Here is a 14,214-nt window from a genome sequence, read left to right on the forward strand (position 1 = left end):
GGAAAAATGCGCGGGAGCCCAGGCCAGTTTTTTTTCCATGATTTAACCCTTTATTTTAATACCTCAGAGCTCCAAAATTTTGCACACACAAACTACTAACATTATTAGTGAGGAATATGTAAAAATATAATGGATATGAAATGGTTTACTGCATGGTATGGGCTTAGCAAAAGCCAGCAATTGAATTACCGGCTATTCGGCTATCTAGCTCTGTATTAAATATAAATATATACAGTAGAGACTAAAAGTTTGGACACACCTTCTCATTTAAAGATTTTTCTGTATTTTCATGACTATGAAAATCGTAAATTCACACTGAAGGCATCAAAACTATGAATTAACACATGTGGAATTATATACTTAACAAAAAAGTGTGAAACAACTGAAAATATGTCTTATATTCTAGGTTCTTCAAAGTAGCCACCTTTTGCTTTGATGACTGCTTTGCACACTCTTGGCATTCTCTTGATGAGCTTCAAGTGGTAGTCATCGGGAATGGTTTTTACTTCACAGGTGTGCCCTGTCAGGTTTAATAAGTGGGATTTCTTGCCTTATAAATGGGGTTGGAACCTTCAGTTGTGTTGTGCAGAAGTCTGGTGTATACACAGCTGATAGTCTTACTGAATAGACTGTTAGAATTTGTATTATGGCAAGAAAAAAGCAGCCAAGTAAAGAAAAACGAGTGGCCATCATTACTTTAAGGAATGAAGGTCAGTCATTCTGAAAAATTGGGCACATTTTGAAAGTGTCCCCAAGTGCAGTGGCAAAAACCATCAAGCGCTACAAAGAAACTGGCTCACATGAGGACCGCCCCAGGAAAAGAAGACCAAGAGTCACTTCTGCTTCTGAGGATAAGTTTATCCTAGTCACCAGCCTCAGAAATCGCAGGTTAACAGCAGCTCAGATTAGAGACCAGGTCAATGCCACACAGAGTTCTAGCAGCAGACACATCTCTACAACAACTGTTAAGAGGAGACTTTGTGCAGCAGGCCTTCATGGTAAAATAGCTGCTAGGAAACCACTGCTAAGGACAGGCAACAAGCAGAAGAGACTTGTTTGGGCTAAAGAACACAAGGAATGGACATTAGACCAGTGGAAATCTGTGGTTTGGTCTGTTGAGTGCAAATTTGAGATCTTTGGTTCCAACCACTGTGTATTTTGTGCAACGCAGAAAAGGTGAACGGATGGACTCTACATGCCTGGTTTCCACCATGAAGCATGGAGGAGGAGGTGTGATGGTGTGGGATGCTTTGCTGGTGACACTGTTGGGGATTTATTCAAAATTGAAGGCATACTGAACCAACATGGCTACCACAGCATCTGCAGTGGCATGCTATTCCATTCGGTTTGCGTTTAGTTGGACCATCATTTATTTTTCAACAGGACAATGACCCCAAACACACCTCCAAACTATGTAAGGGCTATTTGACCAAGAAGGATGAGGTGCTACGCCAGATGACCTGGCCTCCAGAGTCACCAGACCTGAACCCAATTGAGATGGTTCGGGGTGAGCTGGACCGCAGAGTGAAGGCAAAAGGGCCAACAAGTGCTAAACATCTCTGGGAACTCCTTCAAGATTGTTGGAAGACCCCTTGTCTTGAGTGGGCATCAAGCTGTTCTGGGTATTTCCCTTATAGAGTTCCCCTCCCCTCTCCGCCCGATGATCTCTAACATTCTGATCGCTGCCAGGCAATGTATTGCAAACCACTGGAAATCTACAGATCTTCCCTCTAGAGCCAAATTGGTTTCCAAAATTAACCTCCACTTCAGCTATGAAGTAATTACGGCACAGGGTCTCTCTAAGAAGAATAAGGTCCTTTCCTGGTGGGATCCTTGGGTTTCCTCAGCTTGTGTATCCCCATCCGCTCTTACCCTTATGTAATAGTTTATATTAGAATATGTGATTTGTTTTACAGTATGACTTCGTACTTTTTGTACTGGATTTGCTGTGCTCTCTGGACACTATGTACTTTGTTTTTCCCTCCTTTCCCCTGACTTCCCTTTTCCCTTTCCCCTCCCCTTCTCCCCTGCTGGAAATATTTGTTGAGTTATGTACCTCTCTTTTTTTTGCTAATAAAAAGTTAATTGGTTAAAAAAAAAAAAGATTGTTGGAAGACCATTCCCGGTGACTACCTCTTGAAGCTCATCAAGAGAATGCCAAGAGTGTGCGAAGCAGTCATCAAAGCAAAAGGTGGCTACTTTTAAGAACCTAGAATATAAGACACAATTTCAGTTGTTTCACACTTTTTTGTTAAGTATATAATTTCACACGTGTTAATTCATAGTTTTGATGCCTTCAGTGTGAATGTACAATTTTCATAGTCATGAAAATACAGAAAAATCTTTAAATGAGAAGGCGTGTCCAAACTTTTGGTCTGTACTGTATACTGTATATGTGTGTGTCAATGACATACATATATATATACAGTAGAGACCAAACGTTTGGACACACCTTCTCATTTAAAGATTTTTCAGTATTTTCATGACTATGAAAATTGTACATTCTGTTATGATCTGGTGACCTTGGAGCCGCATGAGAGACTTTCTCAGGAGTAGGTGGTACTTGTACTGACCGCAAACCCTAAATTAACACCGCAACTAGAAGTAGCCGTGGGATGTACCTAACACGTCCTAGACACCTCGACACAGCCGGAGGACTAAATACCCCTATAGATGGAAATGGGAATTCTATCTTGCCTCAGAGCAGAACCCCAAAGGATAGGCAGCCCCCCACAAATATTGACTGTGAGTATAAGAGGAAAAACACACGCAGGCAGAAAAACAGGATTTAGCAAAAGAGGCACTTCTAGCTAAATAGAAAAGGATAGGACAGAATTCTAAGCGGTCAGTATTAAAATCCTAAAAATATCCACAGCAGATAATACAAATATTCTACATCTAACTAAAGACATAGAAAGTATATCTGCATCTCCTGAGAATCCAGCATGACCGAAAAATCCAAAGTCCAAGCTGGACAAAAACACAATGAATTGCACTGAATTGCAAAGCACACTGCATGTGTGCACAGAGACAAAAAAACCAGACACTTATCTTAGCTGAATGGGCAGCAGGGCATGAGGAGCCAGAGAGAGATGCAATCCCTCCAAGTACAATGGACAACTGGCATGGACTCATGGATCCTGCACACCTAAATACCTAATAGAGCTGCAATCAGCAGAAACACCTGCCCGGATTACAACCCCAAGACAACTGCACTACCACCAACAACGACCGGAGGGAGCCCAAGAGCAGAATTCACAACATTACCCCCCCTTGAAGAGGGGTCACCGAACCCTCACCAGAGCCCCCAGGCTGATCAGGACGAGCCAGATGAAATGCACAGACCAAATCAGCAGCATGGACATCAGAGGCAAAAACCCAAGAATTATCCTCCTGGCCATAACCCTTCCATTTGACAAGGTACTGAAGCCTCCGCCTCGAAAAGCGAGAATCCAAAATCTTCTCAACCACATACTCCAACTCCCCATCAATCAACACAGGAGCAGAAGGATCAACCGAGGGAACAACGGGCACCACATATTTCTGCAATAAAGATCTATGGAAAACATTATGGATGGCAAAAGAGGCCGGAAGGGCCAAACGAAAAGACACCGGATTGATAATCTCAGAAATCCTATAAGGACCAATAAACCGAGGCTTAAACTTAGGGGAAGAAACCTTCATAGGAACATGACGGGAAGACAACCAGACCAAATCCCCAACCCGAAGCCGGGAACCAACACACTGACGAAGTTAGCAAAACGCTGAGCCTCTTCCTGAGACAACACCAAATTGTCCACCACATGAGCCCAAATCTGCTGCAACCTGTCAACCACAGAATCCACACCAGGACAATCAGAAGGTTCAACTTGCCCCGAAGAAAAACGAGGATGAAAACCAAAATTACAAAAGAAGGGCGAAACCAAGGTAGCCGAACTAGCCCGATTATTAAGGGCAAACTCGGCCAATGGCAAGAAAGCCACCCAATCATCCTGATCAGCAGACACAAAGCATCTCAAATAAGTTTCCAAAGTCTGATTAGTTCGCTCGGTCTGGCCATTTGTCTGAGGATGAAATGCGGAAGAAAAAGACAAATCAATGCCCAGCCTAGCACAAAAGGCCCGCCAAAACCAAGAAACAAACTGGGAACCTCTGTCGGACACAATATTCTCCGGAATACCTTGCAAACGAACCACATGCTGAAAAAAGAACGGAACCAAATCAGAAGAGGAAGGCAATTTAGGCAAAGGCACCAAATGAACCATCTTAGAAAACCGGTCACAAACCACCCAGATAACCGACATCCTCTGGGAAACCAGAAGATCTGAAATAAAATCCATAGAAATATGCGTCCAGGGCCTCTCAGGGACCGGCAAAGGCAAAAGCAACCCACTAGCACGGGAACAACAAGGCTTGGCCCGCGCACAAGTACCAAAGGACTGCACAAAAGAACGCACATCACGCGACAAAGAAGGCCACCAAAATGACCTACTAACCAAATCTCTGGTACCAAAAATACCAGGATGACCAGCCAACACAGAATAGTGAACCTCAGAAATCACTCTACTAGTCCATCTATCAGGAACAAACAGTTTCCCCACAGGACAGCGGTCAGGTTTGTCAGCCTGAAATTCCTGCAGAACCCGTCGCAAATCAGGGGAAATGGCAGAAAGGACCACCCCTTCCTTCAGAACGCCGACCGGCTCAAATACCTCAGGAGAATCAGGCAAAAAACTCCTAGAGAGGGCATCAGCCTTAACATTCTTAGAACCCGGAAGATACGAGATCACGAAATCAAAACGGGAGAAAAACAGGGACCATCGAGCCTGTCTAGGATTCAGCCGCTTGGCAGATTCGAGGTAAATCAGATTTTTATGATCGGTCAAGACCACAATATGGTGCTTGGCTCCCTCAAGCCAATGTCGCCATTCCTCAAACGCCCACTTCATAGCCAACAACTCCCGATTGCCGACATCATAATTGCGTTCAGCAGGCGAAAACTTACGGGAAAAGAAGGCACACGGTTTCATCAAGGAACCATCAGAATTCCTCTGAGACAAAATGGCCCCTGCCCCAATCTCAGAAGTGTCAACCTCAACCTGAAACGGAAGAGAAACATCCGGCTGACGCAACACCAGGGCAGAAGTAAATCGGCGTTTAAGCTCCTGAAAGGCAGAGACAGCCACAGGGGACCAATTCGTTACATCAGTGCCTTTCTTCGTCAAATCGGTCAGGGGTTTAACCACACTGGAGAAGTTAGCAATGAAACGGCGATAAAAATTAGCAAAGCCCCAAAATTTCTGAAGGCTCTTCCCAGATGTGGGTTGAATCCAATCATGAATGGCCTGAACCTTAACCGGATCCATCTCTATAGATGAGGGAGAAAAAATAAAGCCCAAAAAAGAAACCTTCTGCACTCCAAAGAGACACTTAGACCCCTTCACAAACAAAGTATTATCACGAAGGATCTGAAATACCATCCTGACCTGTTCCACATGAGACTCCCAATCATCGGAAAAAATCAAGATGTCATCCAAATATACAATCACGAATTTATCAAGATAATTCTGGAAGATATCATGCATGAAGGACTGAAAAACAGATGGAGCATTAGAGAGCCCAATGGCATCACAAGGTATTCAAAATGGCCTTCGGGCGTATTAAACGCAGTTTTCCATTCGTCACCCTGCTTAATACGAACAAGATTATATGCCCCCCGAAGGTCAATTTTAGTAAACCAACTAGCCCCCTTAATCCTGGCAAACAAATCGGAAAGCAAAGGTAAAGGGTATTGAAACTTGACCGTGATCTTATTCAAGAGGCGATAATCAATACAGGGTCTCAAGGAGTCATCCTTCTTAGCAACAAAAAAAAATCTCGCTCCCAACGGTGAAGAAGATGGCCAAATATGCCCTTTCTCCAAAGACTCCTTAACATAACTCCGCATGGCGGTATGTTCCGGCACAGACAGGTTGAAAAGTTGGCCCTTAGGAAACTTACAGCCTGGAATCAAGTCAATAGCACAATCACAGTCCCTATGCGGTGGAAGGGAACTGGACTTGGGCTCATCGAATACATCCTGAAAATCAGACAAAAACTCTGGAACTTCATAAGAGGAGGAAGAGGAGATTGACATCACAGGAACGTCATTATGAACCCCCTGACAACCCCAACTAGTCACAGACATAGACTTCCAATCCAACACAGGATTATGTATCTGCAACCATGGAAAACCCAGCACAACAGCATCATGCAAATTATGCAACACCAAAAAACGACAATCTTCCTGATGGGCTGGCGCCATGCACATGGTCACCTGTGTCCAAAACTGGGGTTTATTTTTAGCCAAAGGTGTAGCATCAATGCCCCTTAAAGGAATAGGGTTCTGCAAAGACTGCAAGGGGAAACCACAACGCCTGGCAAATTCAAAGTCCATTAAGTTCAAAGCGGCGCCTGAATCCACAAACGCCATGACAGAAAATGACGACAATGAGCAGATCAAGGTCACAGATAACAGAAATTTAGGTTGTACAGTTCCGATGGTAACTGAACTAGCGATTCTCTTTGTACGCTTTGGGCAGACTGAAATGACATGAGAAGCATCGCCACAATAAAAACACAACCTATTCTGATGTCTGAATCCTTGTTGTTCCGTTCTAAACAGAATCCTATCACACTGCATAGGCTCAGGCATCTGCTCTGAGGACAACGCCACAGCGCGCACAGTTCTGCGCTCCCACAAGCGCCGATCAATCTGAATAGCCAGAGACATAGAATCACTCAGACCAACAGGCGTGGGAAACCCCACCTGTTGTGAATTGGACTTTTTGGCTCCCTCTTGTGGTCACTAGCGACATGACACTTTGAGCTTCTTTCTCTAGCTTGGTACCCACCTGGCTCGTTAGTCCAGGGGTGTTGCTATTTAAGCTTCCTGGCTTTTCAGTCTGGTGCCTGGCATCGTTGTAATCAGTTCCTTTCTGTTTGCTCCTGTCTGCTGGCCCTGGTTCTTGCAAAATAAGCTAAGTCCTGCTTCCTTATTTTTTGGTTATTTGCATTTGCTCTTATTTCTGTCCAGCTTGTACCAAATGTGATTCCTGATTTAGCTGGAAGCTTTAGGGGGCTGATATTCTCCCCCCGTGCCGTTAGACGGTTCGGGGGTTCTTGAATATTCAGCGTGGAAATTTTGATAGGGTTTTTGCTTACCGTATAAGTCATCTTCCTATATTCTGCTATTAGTCAGTGGGCCTCTCTTTGCTAAAAACCTAGTTCATCCTTACGTTTGTCTTTTCTTCTTACCTCACCGTTATTATTTGTTGGGGGCTTGTATCCAACTTTTGGGGGCTTTTCTCTGGAGGCAAGAAAGGTCTATTTCTTCCCTTCTAGGGTTAGTTAGTTCTCCGGCTGGCGCGAGACGTCTAGAACCAACGTAGGTACGTTCCCCGGCTGCTGCTATTTGTGGTGCTAGGTTCAGGTATACGGTCAGCCTAGTTACCACTGCCCTATGAGCTGGTTTTTTGTGTTTGCAGACTTGGTAATAAATTCTGAGACCCTCTGCCATTGGGGTCATAACAGTATGCCAGGCCGAAGGTGAATGTTTAATGCATTGCAGAAGTGGGATAATAAGAAAGGAAATTCTGAGTTTTTTTTTTTTCTTTCTTCCTCCCCTTTACCTCAGAGTGGTTTGAGCTTGCTGCAGACATGAATGTCCAGACCTTGATTACTAGTGTGGATCAGCTTGCTGCTCGTGTGCAGGGTATTTAAGATTTTGTTACCAGTAGTTTTATGTCAGAACCTAAAATACCTATTCCTGAACTGTTTTCTGGAGACCGATTTAAGTTTAGGAATTTCAGGAATAATTGTAAATTGTTTCTATCTCTGAGACCCCGTTCGTCTGGAGACTCAGCTCAGCAAGTTAAAATTGTTATCTCTTTCTTGCGGGGCGACCCTCAGGATTGGGCTTTCTCGTTAGCGCCAGGAGATCCGGCATTGGCAAATATTGATGCGTTTTTTCTGGCGCTCGGGTTGCTTTACGAGGAACCCAATCTTGAAATTCAGGCAGAAAAAGCCTTGCTGGCTATCTCTCAGGGCCAGGATGAAGCTGAAGTGTATTGCCAAAAATTTCGGAAATGGTCCGTGCTTACTCAGTGGAATGAGTGTGCTCTGGCCGCAAATTTCAGAAATGGCCTTTCTGAAGCCATTAAGAATGTGATGGTGGGTTTCTCCATTCCTACAAGTCTAAATGATTCCATGGCGCTGGCTATTCAGATTGACCGGCGTTTGCGGGAGCGCAAAGCCGCTAATCCTCTGGTGGTGTTGTCTGAACAAACACCTGATTTAATGCAATGTGGTAGAATTCAGACTAGAAATGAACGGGAAAATCATAGACGTCTGAATGGGTTGTGTTTTTACTGTGGTGATTCTACACATGTTATATCAGCATGCTCTAAACGCCTAACAAGGGTTGTTAGTCCTGTCGCCATTGGTAATCTGCAACCTAAATTTATTTTGTCTGTGACTTTAATTTGCTCATTGTCTTCCTACCCTGCTATGGCGTTTGTGGATTCAGGTGCTGCCCTGAGTCTTATGGATCTGTCATTTGCCAAGCGCTGTGGTTTTGTACTTGAGCCGTTGGTAAATCCTATCCCTCTTAGAGGTATTGATGCTACGCCATTGGCGGAAAATAAGCCGCAGTTCTGGACACAGGTAACCATGTGTATGACTCCTGAACATCGGGAGGTGATTCGTTTTCTTGTTCTGCATAAAATGCATGATTTGGTCGTTTTGGGTCTGCAATGTCAGTGTCAAGTTGGGGCTGTCAGGGAATTCATGGTGATTCCCCGCCGGTGTCTATTGCTTCCTCTACTCCTTCGGAAGTTCCTGAGTATTTGTCTGATTATCAGGATGTTTTCAGCGAGTCCAGGTCCAGTGCTCTTCCTCCTCATAGGGATTGTGACTGCGCTATAGATTTGATTCCAGGTAGTAAATTTCCTAAGGGAAGATTATTTAATCTGTCTGTACCTGAGCATACCGCAATGCGTTCGTATATCAAGGAGTCTCTGGAGAAGGGGCATATCCATCCATCCTCTTCCCCTCTTGGTGCGGGATTCTTTTTTGTGGCCAAGAAGGACGGATCTTTGAGACCTTGTATAGACTATCGGCTTTTGAATAAAATCACTGTTAAATTTCAGTATCCTTTGCCTCTGTTGTCAGACTTGTTTGCCCGGATTAAGGGTGCCAAGTGGTTCACCAAGATAGATCTTCGTGGTGCGTACAACCTTGTGCGCATTAAGCAAGGAGATAAATGGAAAACTGCATTTAATACGCCCGAAGGTCATTTTGAGTACTTGGTGATGCCTTTTGGGCTCTCTAATGCTCCTTCAGTTTTTCAGTCCTTTATGCATGATATCTTCCGGAAGTATCTGGATAAATTTATGATTGTTTATCTGGATGATATTCTGTTTTTTTCTGATGATTGGGACTCCCATGTTAAGCAGGTCAGGACTGTGTTTCAGGTTTTGCGTGAGAATGCTTTGTTCGTTAAGGGCTCAAAGTGTCTCTTTGGAGTACAGAAGGTTCCCTTTTTGGGTTTTATTTTTTCCCCTTCTGCGGTGGAGATGGACCCAGTCAAGGTCCGAGCTATTCATGATTGGACTCAACCCACGTCAGTTAAGAGTCTTCAGAAGTTCTTGGGTTTTGCTAACTTCTACCGTCGTTTTATCGCTAACTTTTCTAGCGTTGTTAAACCTTTGACGGATATGACCAAGAAAGGTTCTGATGTTGCTAACTGGGCTCCTGCAGCCGTGGAAGATTTCCAAGAGCTGAAGCGCCGGTTTACTTCGGCGCCTGTTTTGTGCCAGCCTGATGTCTCACTTCCCTTTCAGGTTGAAGTGGATGCTTCTGAGATCGGGGCAGGGGCCGTTTTGTCGCAGAGAGGCCCTGGTTGCTCTGTAATGAGACCATGTGCTTTTTTTTCTAGGAAGTTTTCGCCTGCTGAGCGGAACTATGATGTTGGCAATCGGGAGTTGTTGGCCATGAAGTGGGCATTTGAGGAGTGGCGTCATTGGCTCGAGGGTGTTAACCCCTTCCCGACATGTGACGGTATAGTACGTCACATGTCGGGACCCCCGCTTTGATGTGCGCTCCGGCGGTGAGCGCACATCAAAGTCGCGACATGTCAGCTGTTTTTTACAGCTGACATGTGCGCGCAATAGCGGCGGGTGAAATCGCGATCACCCGCCGCTATTAACTAGTTAAATGCCGCTGTCAAGCGCAGACAGCGGCATTTAACTACCGCATCCGGCCGTGCGGCCGGATATGAGCGCATCGCCGACCCCCGTCACATGATCGGGGGTCGGCGATGAGTCAGGAAGGTAACCATAGAGGTCCTTGAGACCTCTATGGTTACTGATTGCCGGTGGCTGTGAGCGCCACCCTGTGGTCGGCGCTCACAGCACACCTGCATTTGAGCTACATAACAGCGATCTGATGATCGCTGTTATGTAGCAGAGCCGATCGGGCTGTGCCTGCTTCTAGCCTCCCATGGAGGCTATAGAAGCATGGCAAAAGTAAAAAAAAAAAGTTTTTAAAAATGTGAAAAAAATAAAAAAAATATAAAAGTTTAAATCACCCCCCTTTCGCCCCAATCAAAATAAATCAATAAAAAAAAAACCCAACCTACACATATTTGGTATCGCCGCGTTCAGAATCGCCCGATCTATCAATAAAAAAAAAGCATTAACCTGATCGCTAAATGGCGTAATGAGAAAAAAATTTGAAACGCCAGATTTACGTTTTTTTGGTCGCCACGACATTGCATTAAAATGCAATAACGGGCGATCAAAAGAACGTATCTACACCAAAATGCTATCATTAAAAACGCCAGCTCGGCACGCAAAAAATAAGCCCTCACCTGACCCCAGATCACGAAAAATGGAGACGCTACGAGTATCGGAAAATGGCGCAATTTTGTTTTGTTTTGTTTTTTGCAAAGTTTGGAATTTTTTTTCACCACTTAGGTGAAAAATAACCTAGTCATGTTAGGTGTCTATAAACTCGTAGTGACCTGGAGAATCATAATGGCAGGTCAGTTTTAGCATTTAGTGAACCTAGCAAAATAGGCAAGCAAAAAACAAGTGTGGGATTGCACTTTTTTTGCAATTTCACTGCACTTGGAATTTTTTTCCCGTTTTCTAGTACACGACATGCTAAAACCAATGATGTCGTTCAAAAGTACAACTCGTCCCGCAAAAAATAAGCCCTCACATGGCCAAATTGACGGAAAAATAAAAAAGTTATGGCTCTAGGAAGGAGGGTAGCGAAAAACGAAAATGGAAAAACGGAAAAAGCTCCGGGGGTGAAGGGGTTAAGCATCGTGTGGTGGTCTTGACTGATCACAAGAATCTGATGTATCTCGAGTCTGCTAAACGCCTGAATCCTAGACAGGCCCGTTGGTCATTGTTTTTCTCCCGTTTTGACTTTGTGGTCTCGTACCTACCAGGTTCAAAGAATGTGAAGGCTGATGCTCTTTCAAGGAGCTTTGTGCCTGACTCTCCTGGAGTTTCAGAGCCAGCTGGTATTCTTAAAGAGGGAGTAATCTTGTCAGCCATTTCTCCGGATTTGCGACGTGTGTTGCAGAGATTTCAGGCTGGTAGACCTGATTCTTGTCCACCTGACAGACTGTTTGTTCCTGATAAATGGACCAGCAGAGTCATTTCCGAGGTTCATTCTTCGGTGTTGGCAGGGCATCCGGGAATTTTTGGCACCAGAGATTTGGTGGCTAGGTCCTTTTGGTGGCCTTCCTTGTCACGGGATGTGCGGTCGTTTGTGCAGTCCTGTGGGACTTGTGCTCGAGCTAAGCCTTGCTGTTCTCGTGCCAGCGTGTTGCTCTTGCCTTTGCCTGTCCCGAAGAGGCCTTGGACACACATTTCCATGGATTTCATTTCAGATCTTCCGGTGTCTCAGGGCATGTCTGTCATCTGGGTGGTATGTGATCGCTTTTCCAAGATGGTCCATTTGGTGTCTTTGCCTAAGCTGCCTTCCTCTTCCGATCTGGTTCCTTTATTCTTTCAGAATGTGGTTCGCTTGCATGGCATTCCTGAGAATATCGTGTCTGACAGAGGATCCCAGTTTGTGTCCAGGTTCTGGAGATCCTTTTGTGCTAAGATGGGCATTGATTTGTCATTTTCGTCTGCCTTTCATCCTCAGACTAATGGCCAAACGGAGCGAACAAATCAGACTCTAGAGGCTTATTTGAGGTGTTTTGTTTCTGCAGATCAGGATGATTGGGTGACCTTCTTGCCATTGGCTGAGTTTGCCCTTAATAATCGGGCTAGTTCCGCTACTTTGGTTTCGCCATTTTTCTGCAACTCTGGTTTTCATCCTCGTTTTTCCTCGGGACATGTTGAGCCCTCTGACTGTCCTGGGTTACATTCTGTGGTGGATAGGTTGCAGCGGATCTGGAATCATGTGGTGGACAACCTTAAGTTGTCACAGGAGAAGGCTCAGCGTTTTGCCAACCGCCGCCGCGGTGTGGGTCCCCGACTTCGTGTTGGGGATTTGGTGTGGCTGTCTTCTCGGTTTGTTCCTATGAAGGTCTCCTCTCCTAAATTCAAGCCTCGCTTCATCGGTCCTTATAAGATTTTGGAAATCCTTAATCCAGTGTCCTTTGGATCTTCCGGTGTCGTTTGCCATTCACAACGTGTTCCATAGGTCTTTGTTGCGGCGCTACGTTGTGCCTGTGGTTCCTTCTGTTGAGCCTCCTGCTCCGGTGTTGGTTGAGGGCGAGTTGGAGTACGTGGTGGAGAAGATCTTGGATTCTCGTCTCTCCAGACGGAGGCTTCAGTATCTGGTCAAGTGGAAGGGCTATGGTCAGGAGGATAATTCCTGGGTGGTCGCCTCTGATGTTCATGCGGCCGATTTAGTTTGTGCCTTTCACGCTGCTCATCCTGATCGTCCTGGTGGTCTTGGTGAGGGTTCGGTGACCCCTCCTTAAGGGGGGGGTACTGTTGTGAATTGGACTTTTTGGCTCCCTCTTGTGGTCACTAGCGACATGACACTTTGAGCTTCTTTCTCTAGCTTGGTACCCACCTGGCTCGTTAGTCCAGGGGTGTTGCTATTTAAGCTTCCTGGCTTTTCAGTCTGGTGCCTGGCATCGTTGTAATCAGTTCCTTTCTGTTTGCTCCTGTCTGCTGGTCCTGGTTCTTGCAAAATAAGCTAAGTCCTGCTTCCTTATTTTTTGGTTATTTGCATTTGCTCTTATTTCTGTCCAGCTTGTACCAAATGTGATTCCTGATTTAGCTGGAAGCTCTAGGGGGCTGATATTCTCCCCCCGTGCCGTTAGACGGTTCGGGGGTTCTTGAATATTCAGCGTGGAAATTTTGATAGGGTTTTTGCTTACCGTATAAGTCATCTTCCTATATTCTGCTATTAGTCAGTGGGCCTCTCTTTGCTAAAAACCTAGTTCATCCTTACGTTTGTCTTTTCTTCTTACCTCACCGTTATTATTTGTTGGGGGCTTGTATCCAACTTTTGGGGGCTTCTCTCTGGAGGCAAGAAAGGTCTATTTCTTCCCTTCTAGGGTTAGTTAGTTCTCCGGCTGGCGCGAGACGTCTAGAACCAACGTAGGTACGTTCCCCGGCTGCTGCTATTTGTGGTGCTAGGTTCAGGTATACGGTCAGCCTAGTTACCACTGCCTATGAGCTGTTTTTTTGTGTTTGCAGACTTGGTAATAAATTCTGAGACCCTCTGCCATTGGGGTCATAACACCCACCATAACATCTTTAACAGATTCAGAAAGACCCTTTCTGAAAATTGCCGCCAAAGCATCCTCATTCCATTTAGTCAGCACAGACCATTTCCTAAATTTCTGACAATACAATTCTGCCGCTTCTTGACCCTGAGACAGGGCCAACAAGGTCTTCTCCGCTTGATCCACAGAATTTGGTTCACCATATAATAATCCTAAAGCCTGAAAAAAGGCATCTACATTAAGCAAGGCCGGATTCCCAGATTCCAGAAAAAAATGCCCAATCCTGAGGGTCGCCACGCAGCAGGGAGATGACAATTTTAACCTGCTGAATGGGATCACCAGAGGAACGAGGCTTCAGAGCAAAAAACAGTTTACAATTGTTTTTAAAACTCAAAAATTTGGACCTGTCCCCAAAAAACAAATCAGGAGTAGGAATCCTAGGATCTAAAAGCGGAGTCTGAACAATA

The sequence above is a fragment of the Ranitomeya variabilis genome, chromosome 3 (assembly GCF_051348905.1).
Source record: "Ranitomeya variabilis isolate aRanVar5 chromosome 3, aRanVar5.hap1, whole genome shotgun sequence".
NCBI lineage: Eukaryota > Metazoa > Chordata > Amphibia > Anura > Dendrobatidae > Ranitomeya > Ranitomeya variabilis.